This window comes from Chrysochloris asiatica, unplaced genomic scaffold (genome assembly GCF_000296735.1).
Source record: "Chrysochloris asiatica unplaced genomic scaffold, ChrAsi1.0 scaffold00003, whole genome shotgun sequence".
NCBI lineage: Eukaryota > Metazoa > Chordata > Mammalia > Afrosoricida > Chrysochloridae > Chrysochloris > Chrysochloris asiatica.
The window spans coordinates 50616369-50623542 of NW_006408521.1; the positions used below are offsets into that span (position 1 = coordinate 50616369).

General features: G+C 39.7%; 1 protein-coding gene across 1 annotated transcript in view; it reads left to right on the forward strand.

Moving 5' to 3' along the window:
* PPAPDC1A (phosphatidic acid phosphatase type 2 domain containing 1A) overlaps positions 1-7174 on the forward strand; it is a gene marked incomplete at its 5' end in the record, with an annotated part of 95381 nt that overhangs the window by 12349 nt on the left and 75858 nt on the right. The gene's annotated exons all lie outside the window — the stretch shown is intronic.

Below are 7174 nucleotides of genomic sequence, written 5' to 3' on the forward strand. Positions count from 1 at the left end.
AAACGATGTATTACATTAGGCAAATCTGCTGCACAAGACCTTTTTAAAGTGTTGAAGAGCAAAAATGTCAGCTTGAGGACTAAGGTGCGCCTGACCCAAGCCATTACCTCATATGCATGTGAAAGCTGGACAGTGAATAAGGAAGACCATAGAAGAATTGATGCTTTTGAATTATGGTGTTGGAGGAGAATATTGAAAGTGCCATAGGCTGCCAAAAGAACCAACAGATCTGTTTTGGAAGAAGTGAAGCCAGAGTGCTCCTTGCAGGCCAGGATGGCCAAACTTTGCCTCTCATAATTCAGACATATTGTCAGGAGGGAGCAATTGCTGAAGAAGGATATCATGTTTGGTAAGGTGGAGGGTCAGAGAAAAAGAGGAAGACCTCCACTGAGATGGATTGGCAGAGTGACAGACAGCATCAATTCTCTCAAGCATGGCAACAATTGTGAGGTTGGCCCATGACCAGGCAGTGTTTTATTCTGTTGTGCATCAGGTCACTATGAGTCGGTACTGACTCGATGGCACCTAGCAACAACTGCTTAACTGAAAATTGGGCTACAAGGGTGTTTTATTAACAGACCGAAAGTGTGTCGAAGGGCCATAGCCTCAGTTTCCTCCTGTCTCTTTCTGACCAGGTAGCCTGGCCTATTTTGAGTTTTGGTCCATATTTTCTCCCAGTTTATCTGAGACCTTCTAATGTGATACGTTAAGAGCAGTCTTCATCATTTTTGTGCCCGCCTCCCTTTTCTTGTATATTGCCCCTGTCCCGGTCACCTGAGTTGGAGTCTTGGTGTGTAACTGTAGCATAAAACACTGGACCGCAAGGTCAGTTTGAACCACAGGCCAATGGTTCAAACTCACTAGCTGCTTCTTAGAAACACTATACAGGGTCACTGTGAGTCAGAACTAGCTCAACGGCACTTAAGAACAACATCATCATCACTTGAGTTAACAAATGTCTAACTTAAAGCCACTGAATACTGTCCTTTCCCACATACCCCTGGTAAGCATCAAAGAATGTTTCTTGTAGCATGAAAGCCTTTTAATGAGTTTTTATAATAGTGGTCTCAATTTGGTCTTTTATGGTTGACTAGAACCGCAAGGTCAGCAGTTTGAAACTACCAGCTGTTCTGTGGGAGAAAGACGAGGCTTTCTGCTCCTGTAAAGATTTACAGCCTCAGGGTCACTATGAGTCAGAAGCGACTCCACGGCACATAACAACACCACCACCAACAATTTAACTCAGCATAATGTTCTCCTGGTTCATCCATGCTACGAAGCATTTCACACATGCATTGTTATTCTTCAGCTTTGTGTAGTATTCAATTGTGTGTATGTACCACAGTTCTTTTGTTCATGCTTCCATTAATGAGTTTTCAGTCTGACTTCATCTCTTTGCTATTGTGAATAGTGTTGCAATAAACATCTACTCATGTCATGGCTTTCATTCCTTGGAGATGTCTACCAAGTAGAGGGTCATATGATATTTGTATTTCTAACGTTTTGAGGACATGACAATTTTCCACAGTGGTGGTACCATTTTACAGTCCCACCAGCAATAGGAGGGTGCCAATTTCTCCACACCCTCACTAGCATTTGTTGTATTCTGTTTTTTTTTAACTTTACTATTAATGCTGTGGTGAGATGATATTTCATTGTTGTTTTGACTTGTGTCCTAGTATAGCACTGTGGGATAGAGCACTGGACCACAAGCTCGGTTTGAATCACTAGGTCAGCGGTTCAAACTCACCAACCGCTTCTTGGGAATCCTATACAGGGTCGCTATGGGTAGGAACCAACTCAACAGTACTTAACAACAACATGGCACTAAAGAATAAGCACTGAACTGCTAACCATAGGTCAGTGATTCAAACCCACTAGCTGTTCCTCAGAAACAGGGCTGCTTTGAGTGAGAAATGGCTCAACAGTACTTAACAACAATGTGTAAAGATTGCAAACCTTTCTTCATATGTTTGTTGGCCCCCTGAATGTCGTCTTTGGTGAAGTATCTGTTCATATCCTCTGTTCAATTTTTAATTGGGTTATTTGACATCTTTTTGTGTCTATAAACTTTAGAGATTAGTCTCTTGTCTGATGTCATTGCAAAAATTTTTTTCCCAGTCTGTGGGTTCTCTTTTTACTCTTTTAGTGAAATCTTTTTAAATTATAGATAAGTTTCCAATTTTTAGGAGGTCCCAGTCATCTGTTTTTTTTCTTCTATTATTTGTGTGTTTTTAGTAATGTTTGATATGTATTTATGCCAAGTATTAGAGTCTCTAAGTTTGTCCCTGTTTTTTCATTGATCTTTATAGTTCTAGGTTGCACATTTAGGTCTTTAATCCACATTGAATTTGTTTTTGTATATGGTCTGAGATCTGGGTCTTGACTTTTTTCTGCAAATGGATTGTCAGCACCATTTGTTGAAGAAGATTATCTTGTCCCCATTTAATGTGTTTTGGCTCGTTGTCAAAGATCAGCTGAATGTATGTGTGTGGATTAATTTCAGGGTTGTCAGTTCCGTTCCATTGATCTATGTATTAATGCAGAAAAGGCATTTGACAAATCCAGTATACATTCATGATAACAACACTCATCAAAATAGACATAGGAGAAATATTTCTCAACATAATTAAGGGCATATGTGGTTTAATGCATCGTTTGAACTGCAAGGTTGGTGGTTCAAGCTCCCTAGCTGCTCCTTGGAAACCCTATACAGGGTCACTGTGGGTCGGAACCGACTCAATGGCACTTAACAACAACATACAAATCATATGTCAGTTTGTTGTACCGTGATGGCTTGCATGTTGCTAGGATTCTGGAAGCTATGCCACAGGTATTTTAGATACCAGCAGGGTCACCCAAGGTGGACACGTTTCATCTGAGCTTCCATATGAAGACAGACTAGGAAGAGAGAGAGACAGACTACATTAGGATATTTACTCACTGAAGACCTTATGAATAACAACAGAACACAGTCAACGTGTTATTGGTTCTTCTTTGTAAGTAACTTTTCATTTTGCCCAAGCTGCTCTCAGGAGTCTTTCTTTGTCTGGATTTTGCAGAATTTGATTATGATATGTTTTGGTTATTTTATTTTAGGTCTATCCTATTTTGGGTTAACCCAACTTTTTGAATGGTTATCTTCTTCTCTTTCATGATGTGGGAAATTTTCTTCCAACAACTCTTTGATTATCTTTTCTGTGGTTTCCTTAGTCTCTTCCTATTCTGGAATTCCCATCACCCTCATGTCCCACATGAATCTTAGACTTTATGTAGATTTTTTTTTTCCCATTCTTTTTTCTGATTGTTCTACTTGCTTACTAGTATTGAGATTTGTATCTTCAGGTTCACTAATTCAGGCTTCCATTGAGGTCCAGTCTGCTCCAGCACCCTTTCAATTTCAGAAATCTTAATATTGATCTCCTGGATTCCTAGTTACAGGTTTTGTATTGTCTCAAATCCTTTATCTGTTTTGTTTGTTTCTTCCTGTAATATTTTCCTGAATTCTTCCTTGCTTTCCTCAACCTTTTTGTCAGTCATTTGGAACTACCCAAATATCATTGTCTTGACTTATTTTTCAGGTAGTTCTAATTCCTTTTTATCCTCGAATACATTTTCTACCTTTGTCTCTTGGTCACTTGTTTGAGTCACTCTGTCATGTTTTCTCATCTGAACAGAAATTATCTGTTAATTTGAGACATTGTTGTGTTGCTGTATTTGTATTTAATTGATGATCGTATGTTGGTGTGTTCTTTGGCTCTCACCAATTGCCTCCTGGTGGGTGTGATTTAGGGATGAAAACATGTGCACCATTATCTGTTCACTTAGTTAGGATGAGTTTAGCTGATGTTGGTTGTTGTCATTGATTGGGTGTATAGCAACTGGTGTGGGCTCTTGCCCTGTGAGTCTAGTGCCAAGGGCATGGTTGTAGCTGGACTGTATGGACAGACATAATGTCTGTCCCCTGTTGGGTGAGGTAAGAAGAGAAAACACACACACAAGGAAAGAAACAAGCAAACAGCAAAAAAAAAAAAAAAAAAAAAAAAGAAAGAAAATAGTAAAGGACAAAAAAAGAATGAAGTTAGCAACAGCTAGAAAAAGAATATAGAAACCAAAATGATAAAAGAGGGAGTACAAAAAACAAAAAATAAACCCATGGAAGAGAACAATAAAGGAGAAAATAACAAGAACTAAATATACTTATGGAGAGGGGTGACTAAAAGAGAAAGAAACCAGAGAGTAGTAAAGAAAAATCAAGAGAAAAAAAGAACAAAGGGAAAGAAGAAGAATCAGAGGAGAAGAAATGAAAGCAGAGCTAGAAGGATAAAAAGCAAGAGAAGGTAAAGAGAAGAAGAAGGGGAAGAAAGTGTAAACAAACAAAAACAGTGAAGGGAGAGGGCTTCTAGTAAAATGGCAGACTGGGCAGACGCATCTCATGGATCCTCTACAACAAAGATTGTTGTTGTTGTTGTTAAGTGCCGACCCATAGTGACCCTGTATAGGGTTTCCGAAGAGCAGCTGGTGAGCTCGAACTGCCGACCTTGCAGTTCAAATGGCTTTGCAGTCTGGTGCACTAACCTACCACGCCACACCAGGACTCCAACAAAGATATGAGAGACAAAATTAAACAGAGACAGATAAAAATTCTGGCACTCTGAACTTAGAAGAAAGGTTTGAGAGGTGGATGGAGTGCTTGCTGGAAGGAGCGACCACAGAGGGATGGTGACAGAGGGAGACTGACTGATGAACAGCTGGCCAGATGTTGCTTGACCATCTTTTGTGTGATTTTGGCAGCATAGCAGATGCACGCAGGCATTGGAAAAGATGTGATTTCGTCTTTTTCCCCGTGCTCTCTTGGTGACCACAGGTGTGGTCAGCTCTCTGCCTCATCCAGCCACATCTCAGAACCTGCTCTCTGAGAGTTCGAAGCCACGTGGTTAGGAGCCACACCAGTGTGAGTCGAAGGCTGGCTTCATCACTTTAGTGCCTGGAATCAGGTGGGCTCAGCTCCAGACATACAAAACTCACAGAGCCAACAGACCAACCAATCGCTCTGCCCCCAGCTTCTTTGTGGTCTTAAAAGACATTGAAACCAGTTCCATCAAGGTTCCCCATGACTACTTCCGGATTGAGTGTCCTGAAAATAGGTAACATGTAGGAACTCCATCTAGGGCCAGGAGCCCTGCTGTTGCATCCCTTCCACAACCACCTCGTGAGCTCTTTGAATTGCAGGAGCTTCCTAGAGATTTCTCTCCTCCAGGTCCAACAACTGCACTGCTTGTTTTTACAAATGCAACAACCTCACAATGCTCCGGAGACAACAGACAATTTTAGTTCATTAAACAAGAGAGAATGACTCAAACAGATGCCCAGGATGCAGAGTCAAAAAATGTGTTTGAAGAAGAAAAAGTAATGGGATCGACTGAGAAATAATTCAAAAGAATGATAATTAGGCACCTTCAAAGAATCAGTAGAAAGATTGAATAAAGGAGAACACAATAAAAACTTTAGAATTCAGGAAAATGCTACAAGAACAAACAAACAAAATAAATGCAAAATTTGAAACAATACAAAATCTGCAATTAGGAATTCAGAAGATTAATACTATGTTCTCAGATATGGACAATACATTGAAAGGACCAAGGAGTAGATGTGAAGCAGTGGAAGCCCAGAGAGTGAGCTTGAAGATAAATCTCTCAATATTAGTATGCTGAAAGAACAATGAGAAAAAAAGAAAGAAAACTCTGAGGAAAGCCAAGAGTTATGTGGGACACCATGAAGAAGAACAACTATGGAAGACTGGAAGAGACAAGCACAGAGAAAACTGTCAAAGTGTTGTTGAAAGAAAACTTCCCTAACATCATGAAAGAAGTGAAGAGAAGCATACCAAAAGCTGAGCAAACCCCAAACAGGATAGATCACAAAGGGAAATCACTAAGACATATCATAATTGAACTCTCCAAAATCAAAGACAAGGAAAGAATCCTGACAGCTGCTTAGGAAAAATGAAAAGTTACTTACAAAAGAGAAGCACTAAGACTAAACTCTGATTTCTCAGAAGAAACCACGCAGGCAGGAAGGCAGTGGAATGACATATACAAAAATCTGAAAGCAAGAAAATGCCAACCAAGAATCATATACCCAGCAAATCTGTCCTTCAAATATGATGATGGAATTTGGACATTTCCTGATGAACAGAAATCAATTTGTAATGACTGGAACAACTTTACAAAAAATGCTAAAGGGTGTTCGTTGGACTGAGAACCAACAACAGCTGACAACAAACTGAAATTACCATACATGACAACAACACCCAGACATTAATCCAGATATAGAAGTATGTAAAGTAAAACAAACCTACAAGACTGAAAATAGGGAACCAGAGATATCATTGTATAAAGAAGTCAACTACAAAGTAAAACGAGGGACTTGCATAGATACAGAACTTCCAAATGCCAAGGAGGTCAAGTAGATTTCAAGATAAAACAGACTGTTTAAGCAGGGATAAAAATTAATTACAGGGTAGCCTCAAAGAAAAATAATACACTTGCACATCAAAATAAAAAAGAGGAAAATCAGAAAGGTTTAGTAAACATTAACACAATAGAAATGAAAATGGAAAGAAAACTCACAAACAAAATGATCTCAGCAGAGAAAATGACATGGAACAAAGAATCCAGCAGCACCACAAACAAACAAAACCCAGAAGATGAGAGCACTTAATTCTATTGATAATTACACTAAATGTAAATGGATTAAATATACCAAACAAGAGACACAAAGGGCAGAATGGCTAAGAAAACAGGATCCTTCAATATGCTGTCTACAAAAGAAATAAAAAAGATGGAGACAGCCTAAATGCCCATCAACAGAAGAATGGGTAAACAAACTTTGGTACACAATGGAATACTGCAAAATGTTGAAGAATAATGATGAATCTGTGAGACACCTCAAACATGGTTGAACCTAGAGGATGTTGTTGTTGTTGTCAGGTGCCATCGAGTTGGAACCGACTCATAGCGACCCCATGCACAGCAGAACGAAACAAATGCCCGATCCTGGGCCAACCTCACTACCGCTGTCACACTCCAGTCCATCAATGCTGCCACCTGGCCATTCCATCTCCTTAGGGGTCTTCTTCTCTTTCTCTGACCCTCCACCTTACCCAGCATGA